General features: G+C 36.7%; 1 protein-coding gene and 1 non-coding gene across 5 annotated transcripts in view; one reads left to right on the top strand and one right to left on the bottom strand.

The window, feature by feature from the left end:
• FAM168A (family with sequence similarity 168 member A) overlaps window positions 1-18,519 on the bottom strand; it is a 247,712-nt gene that overhangs the window by 120,015 nt on the left and 109,178 nt on the right. The gene's annotated exons all lie outside the window — the stretch shown is intronic.
• LOC143645342 (U6 spliceosomal RNA) lies at window positions 6,075-6,180 on the top strand. The gene has a single exon (XR_013157065.1). It is a non-coding gene; the product is annotated as a U6 spliceosomal RNA (small nuclear RNA).

Genomic DNA, 18,519 nt, shown 5'->3' with positions numbered 1-18,519 from the left:
ATCGACACTCGAGAATAAACTTGGAATATGTCATTGGTAACAGAGTTCAGCAGGAGTTAGAAACAGGGTAAGATAATGGGTAATTGGAGCTGATGGGATACAGACTGTCCAATAGGACTGGATACAAAAACTCAAAAATGGACAGCACAATAATACCTAATTGTAAAGTAATCATGTTAAAACACTGAATGAAGTTGCATCCGAGCTATAGGTTTTTGTTTTGTTTTGTTTTGTTTTGTTTTGTTCTTACTATTATTACTTTTATTTTTTTTCTCTCTATATTAACATTCTATATCTTTTTCGGTTATATTGCTAGTTCTTCTAAACCGATGCAAATGTACTAAGAAACGATGATCATGCATTTATGTGATGATGTTAAGAATTACTGATTGCATATGTAGAATGGTATGATTTCTTAAAAAAAAAAAAAAAATGGACAGCACAATACTACCTAATTGTAATGTAATTATGTTAAAACACTGAATGAAGCTGCATCTGAGCTATAGTAGTTTTTTTCTTATATATTTTTGTATTTTTTATTTTTATTTTTACTTTTTCTCTGTATTATCATTTTATTTCTTTTTCTGTTGTCTTGCTATTTCTTTTTCTAAATCGATGCATATGTACTAAGAAATGATGATCATACATCTATGTGATGATATTAAGAATTACTGATTGCATATGTAGAATGGAATGATTTCTAAATGTTGTGTTAATTTTTTTAATTAATAAAAAAATAAAAATAAAAAAAATAAAGTGTACAAATATATTCACAGAGTTGTACATTCATCATCACAATCACTTCTAGAACATTTTCACCAGCAGGAAGTTTCACTATGTTAAACACTCCCATGTTTCATCCTCTGGCTTTCCTTCTAGTGACATACACAACCCTTACCTTTCCCTTTCAGCCACGATCATAGGCACATATCACATGATAGGACCTTTTGATGATGTTACTTCAGTTAAGACCCAGGGTGGGTTTTAATTCTCTTACTGGAGTCCTTTATAAAAGAATGAAATTCAGACAAAAAGAGAGAAAACCATGGAAGCAAGAAGCTGAAAGCAACAAAACTGGAAGAGAATGGAGAGACCAGCAAATGCCATCACATTTCTTGCCATGTGGCAGATGACCCAAGGATTGCCAACACCTGGCCTTTGGGAAGAAAGTGTTGCTTTAATGGTGCCTTAATTTGAAACATTCTCACAGCCCCAAAACTATAAGCTTGTGAGCTAATAAATTCCCATTGTTAAAGCCAACCCGTTTTATGGTATTTACTTTTAGCAGCCTATAAAAAACTAAACCAGGGCCATTGCTCCTTTTGCTATTCCAATTCAGAGATTTCTAAGTCCAGCAGAAATTTTAGATAATTAACTGTAAAGGGCATTATTTTATTTTGGGGTGGGGAAGCCTTACACATTTCACAATGGATTAAGCTTGCCCAGTAAGCTCTCTGAAGGTTCATGCCTGATATGCAGATATAAATACTTTTAAACCCTTAAAGGAATCAGGGAAAAACAAATCAGAAGTGCCCATTATACTGTACAACCTTGATCTTGGCACAGTAACAACTATTTTTTTAAATACCTGATATGACCCTGAGTGTTTTTAATATGAAGGCAAGTAATGTAGCTTTTAAACCTAGATGAAAGGAAACATAAACCATTCACATCTATGCCAACTACAGAAGTAGATGATTGGGAACCATTCCTTTCAGCATGAGTCACAACTCAAATAGAGTAAATGCCTATAAAAAAAGGCACTGGGGATTAAGGAAAAGAAAGAATGGGGAAACCCAGTGATACAACTTATTCACAGTATGATTCAGGGGTTGGGGCTAAAGGCTGTCTGGGTCACTACTGCATTTGACAGGTATACAAAATACATTTGTTGAAATTTTGCCCGAGTTCACAAAGTTTATATTTTAGAAGAGAAGAAAGATGAGAGGTAGATAGAACAGATTAGTGTATCCTATAAGTGCAACTTATAAGAGATGACCATAAACAAACACAGAAGCAAAAAAAGACACTCCAAGGCAGTGACAATTCAACAAGCCTTAAAAGAGGAGGAAATAGCCATGCTGGAGGGAGGAGCAGGGAAATATTTCAGGAAAAAAGAAAGACATGGGCAAAGGCACTGAAGCAGAAAAAAATCTGGCATGCTCTCAGAGGAAATGAGAGATAATGAAGCGAACAAGGGAGACAGTGGCACAAGAACCACAGCATAGATTTTTGAAGCAATATTGCTGGGTTAATCACAGGTCAGTGAGCATAGCCTATCAGCAGACTCACTTCTTAAAATTATAATTTAACTATTCATTTAAAGCCAGCTTTAAACAATTCCAGATATAAAACAAATGATCTCAAGTAATAAGTGCTGGTACTGAATATTGTACAGTTAGATGTAGATGCACAGCATGTACACTGTGCTAAAATGGGAATGCTTCCAAGACAAAGGAACATATGGTTTGAAGATCTTCCTGTAATTAACCTCTTCAGAATTTCAGGACACAGAAAGACAAGTGACTTTCTCACTGCCTCATTAATGGTACATTTGATAAATCATACCTGATACTACCGTTTGACCTAGTTTCTTTAGTAGTCATTTCAAACTGTTTCACTGAAATCACAATCTTTAAATGGGGAAGATGATCAAGTCTGTCACCCAAGGATGTACCTATAAAAAGAAGCTTATCCCTTTTAGAGAATCAGAACATCAAAGTGGCACCCTGCATACTCTGCTAAAGACTCTGTCCTATCTTATCAAGTGTCAAAACAATAAAAAAGAAGAGATGGATTTACACATTATTTCACACTACCGTCAACCATCAGAGCACTCAAAGACAACCGAAATAATCATGTCTTTACTAGCAATCAGTCCCAGGAGACCTCTGGGACCACTTGGCAAACACTATGGGAAAGCTTTCTCTCTTTGGTCTAGAAGACTATCCTCTTACATTGGTGGAAATCAATAAGTTACAAGTTATACATGAGCTGATAAAATTTTACTAGAGTGCAATAGCTTCAGTAAACATGTGAGCTATTACTTTTTCCTTAAACTTTTACTCTTGAGATAATTTCAAACTTCTAAAAAGTTGCAAAAATAATACAAAAGCCATAGATAACTCCAACACAGTCTTACTTCCAAGACACCAGATCCACAAATTTTAACATTTTGCCATACTTATCCTATCTACCAACCTACCTATCACTTTTCTAAACATTTAAGAATAGGTTGAATACATCATGCTCCTTGAACACATAATACTTTCATATACATTTCTTTCCTAAGAACAAGGGTATTCACTTACGTAAGCACTTTAAGTACAATTATCAAGTTCAAGAGCTTTAACATTGATATAAAGCTTACAGTCACTATATTCTAATTTTTACATATTTTCCAATAATATCCTTTGGGGCTTTCCTCCCCCATTCTTAAATCCCATCCTCCAGGATCACATATTGCCTGTGTCATGTCTCTTTAGTTGCTTGTTTGTTGTTATTTGTGGAAATATACATACAACATAAACTTTCTCATTTTAACCACTCCCAGGCATAACATTCAGTGCAATTAATCACAGTATTATGCTATACCCTCACCACCTGAACTTTCCCATCCCTTCAGACAAAAACCCTACATCCAGTATGCTTTAACTCCTCATTCCCTCTCCCCTCACCCCAAGAGGCCCAACCCTCATTTCCAGTTACCTTTACTCTACTTTCTGTCTCTGTGCATGCACTTGCATATTCTTGCTATTTTATGTAAGTAGAATCATACAAAATCCTTTTTTTTTTGTCTAGCTGATTTAACTCATCATGATGTGTTCACAGCTCATCCATGAAGTAGCATGCATTAGAACTTCATTTCTTTCTTTCTTTCTGTTTTCTGTGCTGTGTGGTGGGATATTCTTTCCCATGTGAATATCCCATTATCACAGCATCATTTGTTGATTTTTCTTTTTTCCTTTTTTGTTTTAGAGTGCATGGGCCGGTAATCAAACTGAGGTCTCTAGCACAGCAGGCGAGAATTCTACACTGAACTTCCAGTGCACACCTCCATTTCCTTTTTTTTTTTTGCATTGGCAGGCACCGGTAAACGAACCCGGGTCTCCAGCATGGCAGGCAAGAACTCTGCCACTGAGCCACTGTGGTCTGCCCTCCTCTATTTCTTTTTAAGGCTGAGTAATATTTCATTTTGTTTGTCTATTCATGTGCTAGTGGACATCTGGGTTGCTTCCACCTTTTCTCTGTTGTGAATAACACTGTTATGAACACTGGTGTATAAATATATATCCAAGTTCCTTCTATTAATTCTTTTACATATATACCTAGAAGTAGGACTGCCAAGTCAAGTGGTAGTTCTATATTTAACTTTCTGAAGAACTGTCAAACTGTTTTCCACAACGGCTGCACCATTTTACGCTCCCACCAACAATGCACTAAAGTTCACATTTCTCCACATACCCACCAGAACTTACTGTTTTCCATTTTTAAAATAACAGCCATCTTAATGGGTGGGAGGTGATAGTGCATTGTGGTTTTGATATGTATTTCCCTAAGGGCTAACGATGTTGATCTTCTTTTCATGTGTTTGAATTTTTATATCCTCTTAGGAGAAATGTCTATTCAAGTACTTTGGCTATTTTTCAACTGGATTGTTTTGTTGTTGTTGAGTTGTAGGAGCTCTTCATATATTCTGGATATTAAACCCTTATCAGATGTATTATTTCCAAATATGTGTTATTATTTTAATTGTAAGACTGATTTTAGTCTTACACTTTGGAAGGAATGGTAGCTTGTTGTGCATGTGCAACCTAGCCAATGTATGTTGATTATTCTACAATCATATCCAGTTAGAAGAAGGATCATTTCGGCCCTCTCTCCAAAGCAGTCTGAATAATAATAAATGCATCACTACTGTTGTCTGTACTGTTGCAGCAACAACAGTGGAATCTCTGAAGGGGCTGCTCCTCAGGTTCAAGACACCACCTATCCTTATCCAACACTTTGATCATGGGTACCTGACCAGGCTAAGGAACTCCTCCCACCCATTCCTCTCCACTGAGCCCAGAGTGGTAAAAGATAAAAATAAAGCTCCATTTTGGTATGGTAGTCCACGACAAATTCTGGGGTCTGTGCTGTAACTACTTGTTGAAGAGTGCTTTGAAAACTACTGCTTTTTTCTTTCTTTGCTTTGTATATATGTTATATTATACAATAAAAAAACTTAAGAAGAAGTAATTTAAAAGGAACTGCAAAAAACTAAATAAATAAAGCTTTGCTCTTGACCTTGCTCTTATCTGGTCATGACATCTGCTCTGGGCACTAAGAGGGAAAATAACTGTTATTAATTTCATTTTAGATTTAGGAAATTAGTCCTTAAACTGATAAAGCAGCCACAGAGCAATTTCACCAGCATGCAAGGAAAATCCAAAGATCTTATAGGCAATGTCTGTGGACAAGAATGTTTAATGGCAATAACAATGAGGGTGGAGGAAATAGCCTAGTACTTGAAGTAAGCCACTAGGCAATGACTCATTCTGAGCCCTTCACTCTGCCTTGAATCTTGTAGTTGACAATGGGATTTCTCATTGAGAAGAAAAATTCTCATGCATGATGAATAAGTGATAAATCATTTGCAGAAGTGACTCAAGAATCATCTGGGGTTAGGAAATTTGCAAACACTACAATTCAATAAAAACATCAATGAGGGAATCTCAGGGAATGAAACTGAAGCCTAAAACAGAAGAAAAAAAAAAGTAGTAGAGCAACAGCTCTGATTTCCAAGCCCAGGCTCTGACTTCCCTCTTTCTGACAGGGGTATTTTGGCAAGGGCCAAGGCTCAATTTTTTAAACTGAAAGTTTATATAATTCCTATGAAACAGCAATCTGAATCTATCAAAGAAAAAGATGGACATGGCTAGTGAGTTGGCATTTAGGATGCAGTTTTATGGTAATTTATATCCCAACAGCAGCAACTCAGGAACTGGATCATTAGGACTCGTTTGCCATACTGGGTATTTAGCAGTATCTTAGCTACGGATACATTATCAGCCAATAAAAGATTTCCATGTATGCTCGATTCAGTAGCACATATACTAAAATTGGAAAATACAGAGAAGATTAGCATGGCCCCTGCACAAGGATGACACGCAAATACATGAAGTGTTCCATACTAAAAAAAAAAAGATTTCCATGTATAGTATTAACCCTTTACTTCATATGTTTTTGGTAAATGGAAGGGGGAAAATATGATGGCTATTTTATGACAATCTATTTTTATTTTTGATCAAAGTTAATATGTATATAGTTTTAAAAGTCAAGCTCAGTAATATTATAAGGCTTATAACATAAAAGCAGCAGTCCCTTATCCTACAATTGATTTCAGCTTCCCAAAGGTAATTGGTCACTTTCAACTTTTAGCTCTTTCTGCTAGCATTTATCTGCTTCCAAATAACATTCGTAAACTAGCATTTTTTCAATTTTATCAACCTCTATTACTTCAAAAAATTTTTATTGCGGTAACATATATATAGCATAACATTTCCAATTTTAACAGATTTCAAGTATACAATTCAGTGATATTAAATGCATTCACAATTTTGTGCTACTATCACCAACAACCATTACTAAAACTTTTTCATCGCTGCAAACACTCTGTACTCTTTAAGCAGTAACTCCCCATTCCTTCCCCCATCCCTATCATAGTAAGGTGGTAATCTCTATTTTCCTTCTCTATGAACCTGCATATTCTAGGTATTTCATATAAGTGAAATCGAACAATATCTGTGCTTTTGTGTCTGACATTTATTCAACATGACGTGTTCACAGTTCATCAATATAGCAACATATATCAGAACTTCCTTCCTTTTTAAAGACTGAGTAATATCCCATTGTAAATATATATATATTTCTTGGAATTGTCAGGTCATAAGGTAATTCTAAGTTTAACTTTCTGAGGAATCACCAAACTGTCTTCATAGCAGCTACACCATTTTACATTTCCACTAGCAAAAAGACTTTTTATTTCTCTACATCCTCTCACCAACATTTATTTTCCATTTTTTTAAATAAAAGCTATCATAGTGGATATGAGGGAGTACCGCATAGTGGTTTTGATTAGCATTTCCCTAATGGCTAATGATGTTGAACAGCTTTTCATATTTTATCACTACTTATTATCTTTCTGTGATGAGAAAGTCTTTGCTCTTTTACAGCATCATCCTCACCTCAAACACTCACACACTCATTTTTCTTCTACCAACATTGTTAGATCACAATCTTTAGTTGCAATAACATGTGGCATACGTTCATGCCATGGAATACTACTCAGCAATAAAAAGGAATGAACTACTGATACCACGACCACTAGATGGATCTCAAGGGCACTGAGTGGAAAAAAGTCCATTTTAAAAGGTCACATACTGTATGACTCCATTTATACAATACTCTTGAAATAACAAAATTATAGAGATGATAAAGATATTAGTGGTTGCCAGAGGTGAGGGATAGTGGCGGCAGGGGGGTGTGCATGACTGAGGTAGTATAAGGGAGATCTTTGTAGTGATGGAGTATTTTGTACATTGATTGTAGTTGTGGTTACACAAATGTATATATGATAAAATGACACAGAATTATACATACACATTGTACCAATGCCATTTTCCTGGTTTTACTATTATACTATAGTTATGTAAGATATAACCACTGGGAAAAACTGGATAAAGGGTAGATAGGACCGCTCTGTACTATCATCCTTGCAATTTCATGTAAATCTGTAATTATTTCAAAATAAAAAGTTTTAAAAATTAATATTCAATCTTTGTATTAGTATAATGATATTCATATTTGAGCCACATAATGTATTATGATTGCATTGCCCTTCTTGGACAACTAGAATTACAGTTTTTTGTAGAATTAATAGTTGTCTCATTTTTAATTTGGGTGGTTTTATTATCCTTTTCCCCAATTCATCTTCCAAATAACTTTAAGATTCCTTTCAATATGGTTAAACATGTTCAGATAATTCACTAGTTCCACTTTTATCTTTTCCTTAAAACATCCCTCTTGGAGACCTCTAAGCTCTTGTTTCAATTTAGACTGTAAAAATTCTCTCTCGTTTCTTTTAGTCTTCCTACAAAAATATGGTCCTAGAATACCACCCCTGACCATGATTCTGAGATTTCTATTCATCATTCTCTCCTATGTTGGATTCCCTGTTTCCTAGATCTCATGCCTTCCTCTCATTTTGGGAGCTCAAACTACAAGTTTCTTGAACTAGTATACAAAGGAGCCAAATCTTTTGAGATCTGGCATATCTGAAAATGTCTTTTCTCTCCCCAACCTTATATTTGATCGTTAACTTTGACCCAGAATAGAGTTTGGGTTGGAAATAATTTGCTCTCAGATGGAAGACAATTTCTCTACTTTTTTCTGACTACCAATATTGCTTTTGACAAGTCCAAGGATTGTGTGTGTGGCCTTTTATTATCTCTAGAAGCTTTTATGCTATTCTCATTATACCCAGCGTGCTGAAATTTCATGATGATGTGTTTCTTTCATTCTTTGTACTGAACACTTGATGGGTTTTTTTTTTTTTGCGTCCCTGGGTGGGCTCGAATTGATGGGGTTCTTAATGTAAATGCAAAAGCAGTTAAATTTTAGAAAATAATCTTATATTATTTCTTTGAAGATTTCCTTTGCTCCACGGTCCAGTATCTAATTATTTGGAGATACAGAGATCTGGAGAAAAGAAACTAGAGAAACAGGGGAAAAGAAATTATTTAAAAATAATTAAACTGACAGTCAAAATAAAGTTTAAATTTAAATAAATCTTAAATTGATTCTCAAATTTACTTCTTGCTTCTATTTTCTACCTTTTTGTTTTTACTTTATTTCTGATACCATAATTTTAAATTTCCAAAAGTTTTTTCTTCTTCTGTGACTATTCCTTTTTATAGGACCCTTTTCATGTTTCATTAAGACAGAACTTCCTTTGATCTGAGCTTTTTTTCAAACTTTCTTTTGCTCTCTATATTGCCTCTCCGTCCCCACCTCTCCTTTCTTTTTCGTTCTTTTTATCTGTTATACATGTTAGATGGTTTTCTCAAATATCAGGTAATCCTTGCCTATTCTCTCAAACTAAGAGTAAGTTACACAAAGGCACACTGCATCATGGCAGCAGGGCATGACTCCTAGATTTCCCTGTAGCAAAAGAAAATCCCAAGCCAGCTTTTTGAGAGGAGGATGGGACCTCAAATGTCAACAGCTGTAGGTCCATTTCTCAAAGAGGAATCCTTCAATCTCCTACCTGAGGAGAATAAACCTGTCTACTAAAGTCTGGGAGCTAGGAACTGGATGGAGACCTTCACTCTGTTTTTAATATGGAATATCTCTTGCTCATAACTAAATCTCACATTCTCAAATGTAGGGCTTCCCTGATTTTATACCTCCAGAGACTAAATCTCCAATGTACTGGTTACATGGGGAAAGGATCTGGGAGTTAAATTGTTCCTTATATAGCCTATTTTCCTCTACCTCTCATCTTAGGAGGTCAAAAACCTCCAATAACTAGACCTTTCTAAAATTCTGTATCACAAAATGGCCTTCTTTGCACTGACATTTCTTCTGCAGCCTCAGCTCTGTTTTCTCTAGTCTGTTAAACAATCACCACTTTGTACCTCTCCTTTACATCTTCCAAAACGATGCTAGCTTTCCTGTACTGTTATCTTCTCTCTTATTCTCTTAACTTTTGAGTAATACTAGTTTTATTACTTTGTTGTCATTTCAATGTTATTTTAAAAATGTAGATAGGATAAATTTACACATTCAATCCACGTTGTTTAATCAAAAGCTCTCATAGGGCAGGCCATGGCGGCTCAGCAGGCAGAGTTCTTGCCTGCCACACCGGAGATCCAGATTCGATTCCCCGTGCCTGCCCATGAAAAAAAAAAATGTGTGTTTTCCTTTTATTTTTCTGTTGTCTTTTTATTTCTTTTTCTGAATTAATGCAAATGTTCTAAGAAATGATCATGATGATGAATATGCAACTATGTGATGATACTGTGAATTACTGATTATATATGCAGAACGGAATGAGCATATATTAAGAATGTTTGTGTTTCTTTCTTATGTTTTTTTATAATTTAAAAATTAATAAAAAAGGCTTCCTAGCCAAGATGGCGGCTTAATAATGTGCACATTTTAGTTCATACTCCAGAACAAGTACTAAATAACCACAAACAGTACAGAACAGCTCCTGAGGCCATGTCAGTGACCAGACACACAGTGTACCCCAGTCTGGACCAGCTGTACCAGCTACAAGCCCCCCCAGATCCGTGAGTTCCCCAAGCCATGGCAGCTGGCGCCCCTCCCCCACAGGCTGCTTCCCAGTGGAGAAAGGAAAGAAACTTTAAGATATTGAGTAATTGGAGCTGAAGGGATACAGATTGTGCAACAAGACTGATTGTAAAAACTCAGAAATGGACAGCACAATACTACCTAACTATAATACAATTATGTTAAAACACTGAATGAAGCTGAATGTGAGAATGATAGAGGGAGGAGGGCTGGGGGCATAAATGAAATCACAAAGAAAGAAAGACGATAAAGATTGATATGGTATAATCTAGGAATGCCTAGAGTGTATAATGATAGCGACTAAATATACAAATTTAAAAAATGTTTTTGCATGAGGAAGAACAAAGGAATGTCATTACTGCAGGGTGCTGAAAATAGATGGTAATTATATTTTAAAATTTCAACTTATGTGTGAGACTAAAGCAAAAAAATGTTTATTTGGTACAAAATTTATACTTTGACTAGTGCATTTCCTAATATAACTTATATAGATAGTTGGCTGAACAGCTTAAGTACATGGAACCTTGGGTAGGACATGAGATTTTGTTAGTTTGTCCAGAGTGATGCCCCGATGAATCCCAGAGTGATTTGATTAGTGAGTGGGAAAGTATTTGCAAAGTCTTTTGAATTGAATGGTGAGAATGGGGGAAAATTCAACCTCCCCAAGTTGAATTCTTGATATTCTCACAAGCAGTGTGGACAACCAAAGCTATAGACTGAGCCCCCAGTCTTGGGGTTTGTTCATATGAAACTTAACCTCACAAAGGATAGGTAGGTCAAGTCTACATAAAATTAGGCCTTAAAAGTCACCCCCAAGAGAACTTCTTTTGTTGCTCAGATGTGGCCTCTCTCTCCAGCCAACACAACAAGCAAACTCACCACCCTCCCTTTCTACATGGGACATGACTCTAAGGGATGTGGACCTTCCTGGCAACGTGGGACAGAAATTCTAGAATGAGCTGAGACTCAGCATCAGGGATTGAGAAAAACTCTAGAATGAGCTGAGACCCAGCATCAAGGGATTGAGAAACCCTTCTCAACCAAAAGGAGGAAGAGTGAAATGAGACAAAAAAAATGTGTCACTGGCTGAGAGATTCCAAACAGAGTTGAGGGCTTATCCTGGAGGTTATTCTTAACGCATTAAGTAGATATCACCTTGTTATTCAAGATGTAGTGGAGTGGCTGGAGAGAACTGCCTGAAAATGTAGAGTTGTGTTCCAGTAGCCATGTTTCTTGATGATGACTGTATAATGATATAGTTCTCACAATGTGACTGTGTGATTGTGAAAACCTTGTGTCTGATGCTCCTTTTATCTACCTTGTCTGTTACAGACGAATAGAACATTAGGAATAAAAATAAATAATAGGGGGAACAAATGTTAAAATTAATGTAGTTTGAAATGCTGGTGATCAATAGGTGTAAGGGGCATGATACGTATAATTTTTTTTCTGCTTTCGTTTTATTTTTCTGTTGCCTTTATTTCTTTTTCTGAATTGATGCAAATGTTCTAAGAAATGATCATGATAATGAATATGCAAGTATGTGATGATACTGTAATTACTGATTATATACAGAACGGAATGGTCATAGGTTAAGAATATTTGTGTTTCTTTCTTGTAATTTTTTTAATTTAAAAATTAATTTAGAAAATTCATTAAAAAAAGCTCTCATAAAATTTTTGAAAATACAAAAAGAGTATGAAAGCTCCTAGAACTCTTTAGAATAAATGTTAGGTGGCCATAGTATGTTATTTTTAAAGAATTATCCCAGTATAAAAGACTTCTGTGCTCTGGGGAAGCACCAAATTTCATAAACAAATCATCAAAAATATTTGCAGCAAAATCAAGACTTGCACCCTTAATATTCAAAGAGCCCCCCAAAACTGATGAAACAATGAACTCTATATAAATGGGCAATAAATGACACAAAATTCACAGAACAATAATAAATGGCCAATGAACATAGGATAAATACTTAACTGCACTAGTAATCAGAAGGTTGAAAATTAAAACCATCCTGAGATTGGCAAAAGTTATAGTGATAATATCCAGTACTGGGAAAGTGTGAGAAACCAGGCATTCTCATTTAGTATTAGTGGGAGTATAAATTTGTTAAAGCCTTTTTTGAGAACAATTTGACAGCATTTGTTAAAAATTCAACTAAATGTACATTTTTAAACTTTTTACTTTTAAATAAATTAAAACTTACAGAATAGGTGCAAAAAGAACTCCAACAGACCCCCAACCCCAGATACCCAGATCTTCCAACTTTTAACATTTTGCCAATTCCCTGCATCTCTCTTTCTACTTTCTAAACATTAGAGAGCATGAACATTTTAACGTAGCAATTTTACTTCTATGAATCTACCCTACAGAAATAATCAGCCATGTAAACAAAAAGGTATATCAACAATGTTCACTATAGAATTAAATGGAAACAATACAAATGTCTATCTTAAGGAGAAAAGCTTAATAAATTATGACAGTTATACTACAGAATATTATACATCATTAAACAGACTAAGATTAAAAAAAAAAAAGAAAAAGAAATAAAATTTTAAAAAGACTAAGATTGACCTATATATACTGACACTGAAAGATCACCAAGATATGTTATTAAAAAATGATAAATACAAGCTCCAAATTACATTTAGTCTGAACACTTAGGTAAAATATATATACATACAAAAGAAAATCAAAAGCATGGTGGTTAAGAGCAAAGTTTCTATATTCAGACTGTCTAGAGCAAATCTTGACTTTGTAACTTACTAACTGTGTAATCTTAAGCAAGTTATTTAAACTATGTTTCCTTATCTGTAAAAAAAAAAAAAAGGCGTGGTAATAATAGTGCTTTAAAGAACTTAGAACATTGTCTGGCACACAATAATATTGTGTTAGCTACTACCATTATTAATATTCATAAGCATATACACACATAAAAAGATGACTGGAAGGATACACGACAACATGTTAAAAGTGGTTATGACTGGCACCCCCCACTAGAATGACTTAAATTTTTTGTTTTGCATGGGCAGGCACCAGGAATTGAACCTGGGTCTCCGGCATGGCAGGCGAGAACTGTGCCACTGTGCCACCACTGCCCACCCTAGAATGACTATAATTTAAAAGACAGACAATAACTAGTATAAGTGAGAATGTGGAGATATTAGAATTCTCATACAGGACTAGTGAGATTTTAAAATGGTGCACCCACTACGGTGAACAGTTGGCAGTTCCTCAAATGGTTCAATATAGAGTTGCTGTATGACCCACCAATTCCACTCCTAGGTATATACCCAAGAAAACTGAAAAATGTCCACACAAAAACCTATATACTAACGTCCATGGCAGCCTTCTTCATAATAGACAAAAGGGAGAAACAACCCAAATGTCATCAACTGATGAATGAATAAACAAAAGGTGATATATACATTCAACAGAATATTATTCAGTCATAAAAAGAAATAAAGTACTTATGCTACAACAAGGATAAATCTTGAAAAAAAGACTAAGTGAAATCAGCCAGACACAAGGATACATAATGCATGATTCCACTTATATGAAATGCTCAAATCAAAACAGGCAAATCCATACAAACAGAGAGTAGATTAGTGGCTACCAAAGGCTGCGGGGAGGAGAGAATGCGGTATCTCTGTTAACGTACAAAGTTTCTTTTAAAAAGAAGAAAAATGTTCTGCAATTAGATAGTAGTGATCGTTGCATGACTGTGAATATACAAAAAAAAAAATCACTGAATTGTAAACTTTAAAAAGGGTGAATTTTATGGTATGTGAATTAAATCATAATAAACCTTCTACTAAAAGATGAAAAAAAAAAAAAGGAAGGCACAAGTATAGCTCCTTTTTTGACCTAAAAGATCCTATATCTAATAACACATCTGCCATTCACAGAAAGTATCAAGCATGCAATAGTGGACAGAAAGTCAGTGGTTTCTAAATCAGCGTGCTTGCATGTGTATGTGTGTGTGTGTGTGTGTGTGTGTGTGTGTGTGTGTGTGTGTGTGTGTGTGGTGTGATGGGGGTGACACAATGTTTCCAGTCATAATCAGAAATCTAACACCTCAAAAAAGGACATTCCTGCCTCTCCCCTTTAATCTATATGACTAATTGTCATTGCTTTTATTGAATATACTCTAATAGGGTACAAGAAATCTGCTTTGGCCAGATGTTCTACCATTTCAGATGTACACCTTCAGGACCATAAAAGGCAAAGCTCTAAATGGCTGAACTGGAGAGAACGTGAATTATCTCAATAAAGCTGTTAAAAACAAAAAGAAAAAGGCAAAGCCCACTGTGCCTTATCAGTAAAGGACTGATGGAGTCTTCTATGGCTCTATGAGAATGAAGGGCACCCTAGATTAGAGCTCTGAGATGCAGTTCCTGCCTTCTAGTGACTATGGAACTATATGACTCTGAACAAATTACCTCCCCTCTCTGGGCTTCAATTTCCATATTTGTTAAAACAAAAGCAAAAACCATTATACACACCTAACCTGTTATCTCATAGGAATGTTATGAAGAAAAAAAGATGACACTACTCTCCACCCAACACAACAGGCAAACTCACCACCCTGCCCGTGTCTACATGAGACATGACTCCCAGAGGTGTGGACCTTCCTGGCAACGTGGGACAGAAATCCTAGAATAAACTGAGACTCAGCATCAGGGGATTGAGAAAACCTTCTCGACCAAGAGGGGGAGGAGTGAAATGAGACCAAAAAATGTGTCAATGGCTGAGAGATTCCAAACAGAGTCGAGAGGTTATCCTGGAGATTATTCTTACGCATAAAATAGATATACCTTGTTAGTCACCACGTAATGGAGAGGCTGGAGGGAATTGCCTGAAAATATAGAACTGTTCCAGTATTCCAACAGCCATGTTTCCTGAAGATGATTGTATAATGATATACCTTTCACAATGTGACTGTGTGATATGAAAACCTTGTGTCTGATGCTTCTTTTATCTATCTTATCAACATATGAGTAAATCACATGGAATAAAAATAAATAATGGGGGAACAAATGTTAAAATAAACTTAGAATGAAATGCTAGTGATCAGTGAAAGGGTGGGGTAAGGGGTATGGTATATATGAATTTTTTCCTGTTTTCTTTTTACTTCTTTTTCTGAAAAGATACAAATTTTCCAAGAAATGACCATGATGATGAATATGCAACTATGTGATGATATTGTGAATTACTGACTGTATATATAGAAAAGAATGATCAAAAGTTAAGAATATCTGCATTTGTTTGGTGTTTTTCTGTATATAAAAACAAATTTTTTATAAAAAAAAATTTATTAAGTTCCAAAAAGAAAAAACATGGGTGACACTAGCCATGAAAGAAGTTGTGTAAACTTTACATTTCAATGTGATCATGTAGCATGTATGAGAAGGAAACCTAGTATGTATTCTCAAAAATAAACTGTTGCACTTCTGGAGAAGATGGCAGCTTAGTAAGATGCGCGGGTATTAGTTTCTCCTCCAGAACAGCTACTAGGGAATCAGAAACGGTACAGAACAGCGCCCGGAGCCACGACAGACACCAAGAAGACAGCGTACCCCATTCTGGAACGGTTGACTGGCTGGGAGAACCCGCTGCGGTGAGATCACTGAGGGGCGTGCGCTTCCCTGGGCCAGGGCGGCAGGCGGCCAGAGTCCCTCCCTCCCTCCTTCCCGGGCCGGCTGGGAGAATTGGAGAGGCGATCCCCTCAAGTCGCGGCGGCTGGTGCCACACACCCCACAACGCGCGGCCCCCCGTACCAGCTGGGAGAATTGGATCGGAGATCCCCCAAGCCGCGGAGACCGCCGACCGGGGTCCTTTCCAAACATGTGGCTTCCCGGTCCAGCTGGGAACGGTGGACAGGCACTCCTCCAAGCCACGGCGGCCGGCGACCCCCCGCCACGCTTGGCGCCCCGGGCCGGCTGGGAAATTTGGACAGGCGCTCCCCCAAGCTGCAGAGGCCGGTGCCCCCCCCACCACACTTGGCGCCCCGGGAGGCTGGGACATTTGGACAGGCGCTTCCCCAAGCCGTGGATGCCGGCGATCCTACCGACGCGCGGATTCCCGGGCTGGTTGGGAGATTTGGAATGGCACTCCTCCAAGCCGCTTCGGCTGATGACCCTCCCGCACAGCAAGAGTTTTCCAAAGTTAAAGGAGCCACAGCATATTTTACTGGTGGGACCCGCAGACAGACAAGCGCCACGAGCGCCACCTACTGGGCAGGATAAGAAAAACAGAGCCCAGAGATTTCACAGAAAAATCTTTCAACCTGCGGGGTCCCACACCCAGGGAAATCTGATTAAATGCCCAGACACAAACAGAAAATAACAGATCATGCTCAGAAAACTGAAGACATGGCCCAGTAAAAGGAACAAACCAACAGTTCAAATGAGATACAGGAGCTGAGACAACTAATGCTGAATATACGAACAGAAATGGAAAACCTCTTCAAAAACCAAATCAATAAATTGAGGGAGGACATGAAGAAGACATGGGCTGAACAAAAAGAAGAAATAGAAAAATTGAAAAAACAAATCACAGAACTTATGGGAGTGAAGGATAAAGTAGAAAAGATGGAAAAAACAATGGATACCTACAACGGTGATTTAAAGAGACAGAAGATAGAATTAGCGATTTGGAGGATGGAACATCTGAATTCCAAAAAGAAACAGAAACTATAGGGAGAAGAATGGAAAATTTTGAGCAGGGGATCAGGGAACTGAATCACCATATGAAGCGCACAAATATACGTGTTGTGGGTGTCCCAGAAGGACAAGAGAAGGGAAAAGGGGGAGAAAAACTAATGGAAGAAATTATCACTGAAAATTTTCCAACTCTTATGAAAGACCTAAAATTACAGATCCAACAAGTGCAGCACACCCCAAAGACATTAGACCCAAATAGGCATTCTCCAAGACACTTACTAGTTAGAATGTCAGAGGTCAAAGAGAAAGAGAGGATCTTGAAAGCAGCAAGAGAAAAACAATCCATCACATACAAGGGAAACCCAATAAGACTATGTGTAGATTTCTCAGCAGAAACCATGGAAGCTAGAAGACAGTGGGATGATATATTTAAATTACTAAAAGAGAAAAACTGCCAACCAAGACTTCTATATCCAGCAAAATTATCCTTCAAAAATGAGGGGGAGGGCGGGCCGCGGTGGCTCAGCGGGCAAAGTGCTTGCCTGCTATGCCGGAGGACCTCGGTTCGATTCCCGGCCCCAGCCCATGTAACAAAAACGGAGAAACAGAATACAATAAAACAAGAAAATGTTTAAAAATGTTTCCCTTTCTTCCTTCCTTCCTTCCTTCTATCCTTCCTTCCTTCTCTCTGTCTTTCCTTTAAAAAAAAAAAAAAAAAAAAAAAAAAAAAAAATGAGGGGGAAATTAAAACATTTTCAGACAAAAAGTCACTGAGAGAATTTGTGACCAAGAGACCAGCTGTGCAAGAAATACTAAAGGGAGCACTAGAGTCAGATACAAAAAGACAGAAGAGAGAGGTATGGAGAAGAGTGTAGAAAGACGGAAAATCAGATATGATATATATAATACAAAAGGCAAAATGGTAGAGGAAAATATTATCCAAACAGTAATAACACTAAATATTAATGGACTGAATTCCCCAATCAAAAGGCATAGATTGGCAGAATGGATTAAAAAACAGGATCCTTCTATATGCTGTCTACAGGAAACACATCTTAGACCCAAAGATAAACATAGGTTGAAAGTGAAACGTTGGGAAAAGATATTTCATGCAAATAACAACCAGAAAAGAGCAGGAGGAGCTATACTAATATCCAACAAATTAGACTTCAAATGTAAAACAGTTAAAAGAGACAAAGAAGGACACTATCTACTAATAAAAGGAACAATTAAACAAGAAGACAAAACAATCATAAATACTTATGCACCGAACCAGAATGTCCCAAAATATGTGAGGAATACACTGCAAACACTGAAAAGGGAAATAGACACATATACCATAATAGTTGGAGACTTCAATTCACCACTCTCATCAATGGACAGAACATCTAGACAGAGGATCAATAAAGAAATAGAGAATTTGAATATTACTATAAATGAGCTAGACTTAACAGACATTTATAGGACATTACACCCCACAACAGTAGGATAC

Source organism: Tamandua tetradactyla, chromosome 8 (genome assembly GCF_023851605.1).
Source record: "Tamandua tetradactyla isolate mTamTet1 chromosome 8, mTamTet1.pri, whole genome shotgun sequence".
Classification (NCBI taxonomy): Eukaryota; Metazoa; Chordata; class Mammalia; order Pilosa; family Myrmecophagidae; genus Tamandua; species Tamandua tetradactyla.
This window is presented reverse-complemented; position numbering and strand designations above follow the sequence as displayed.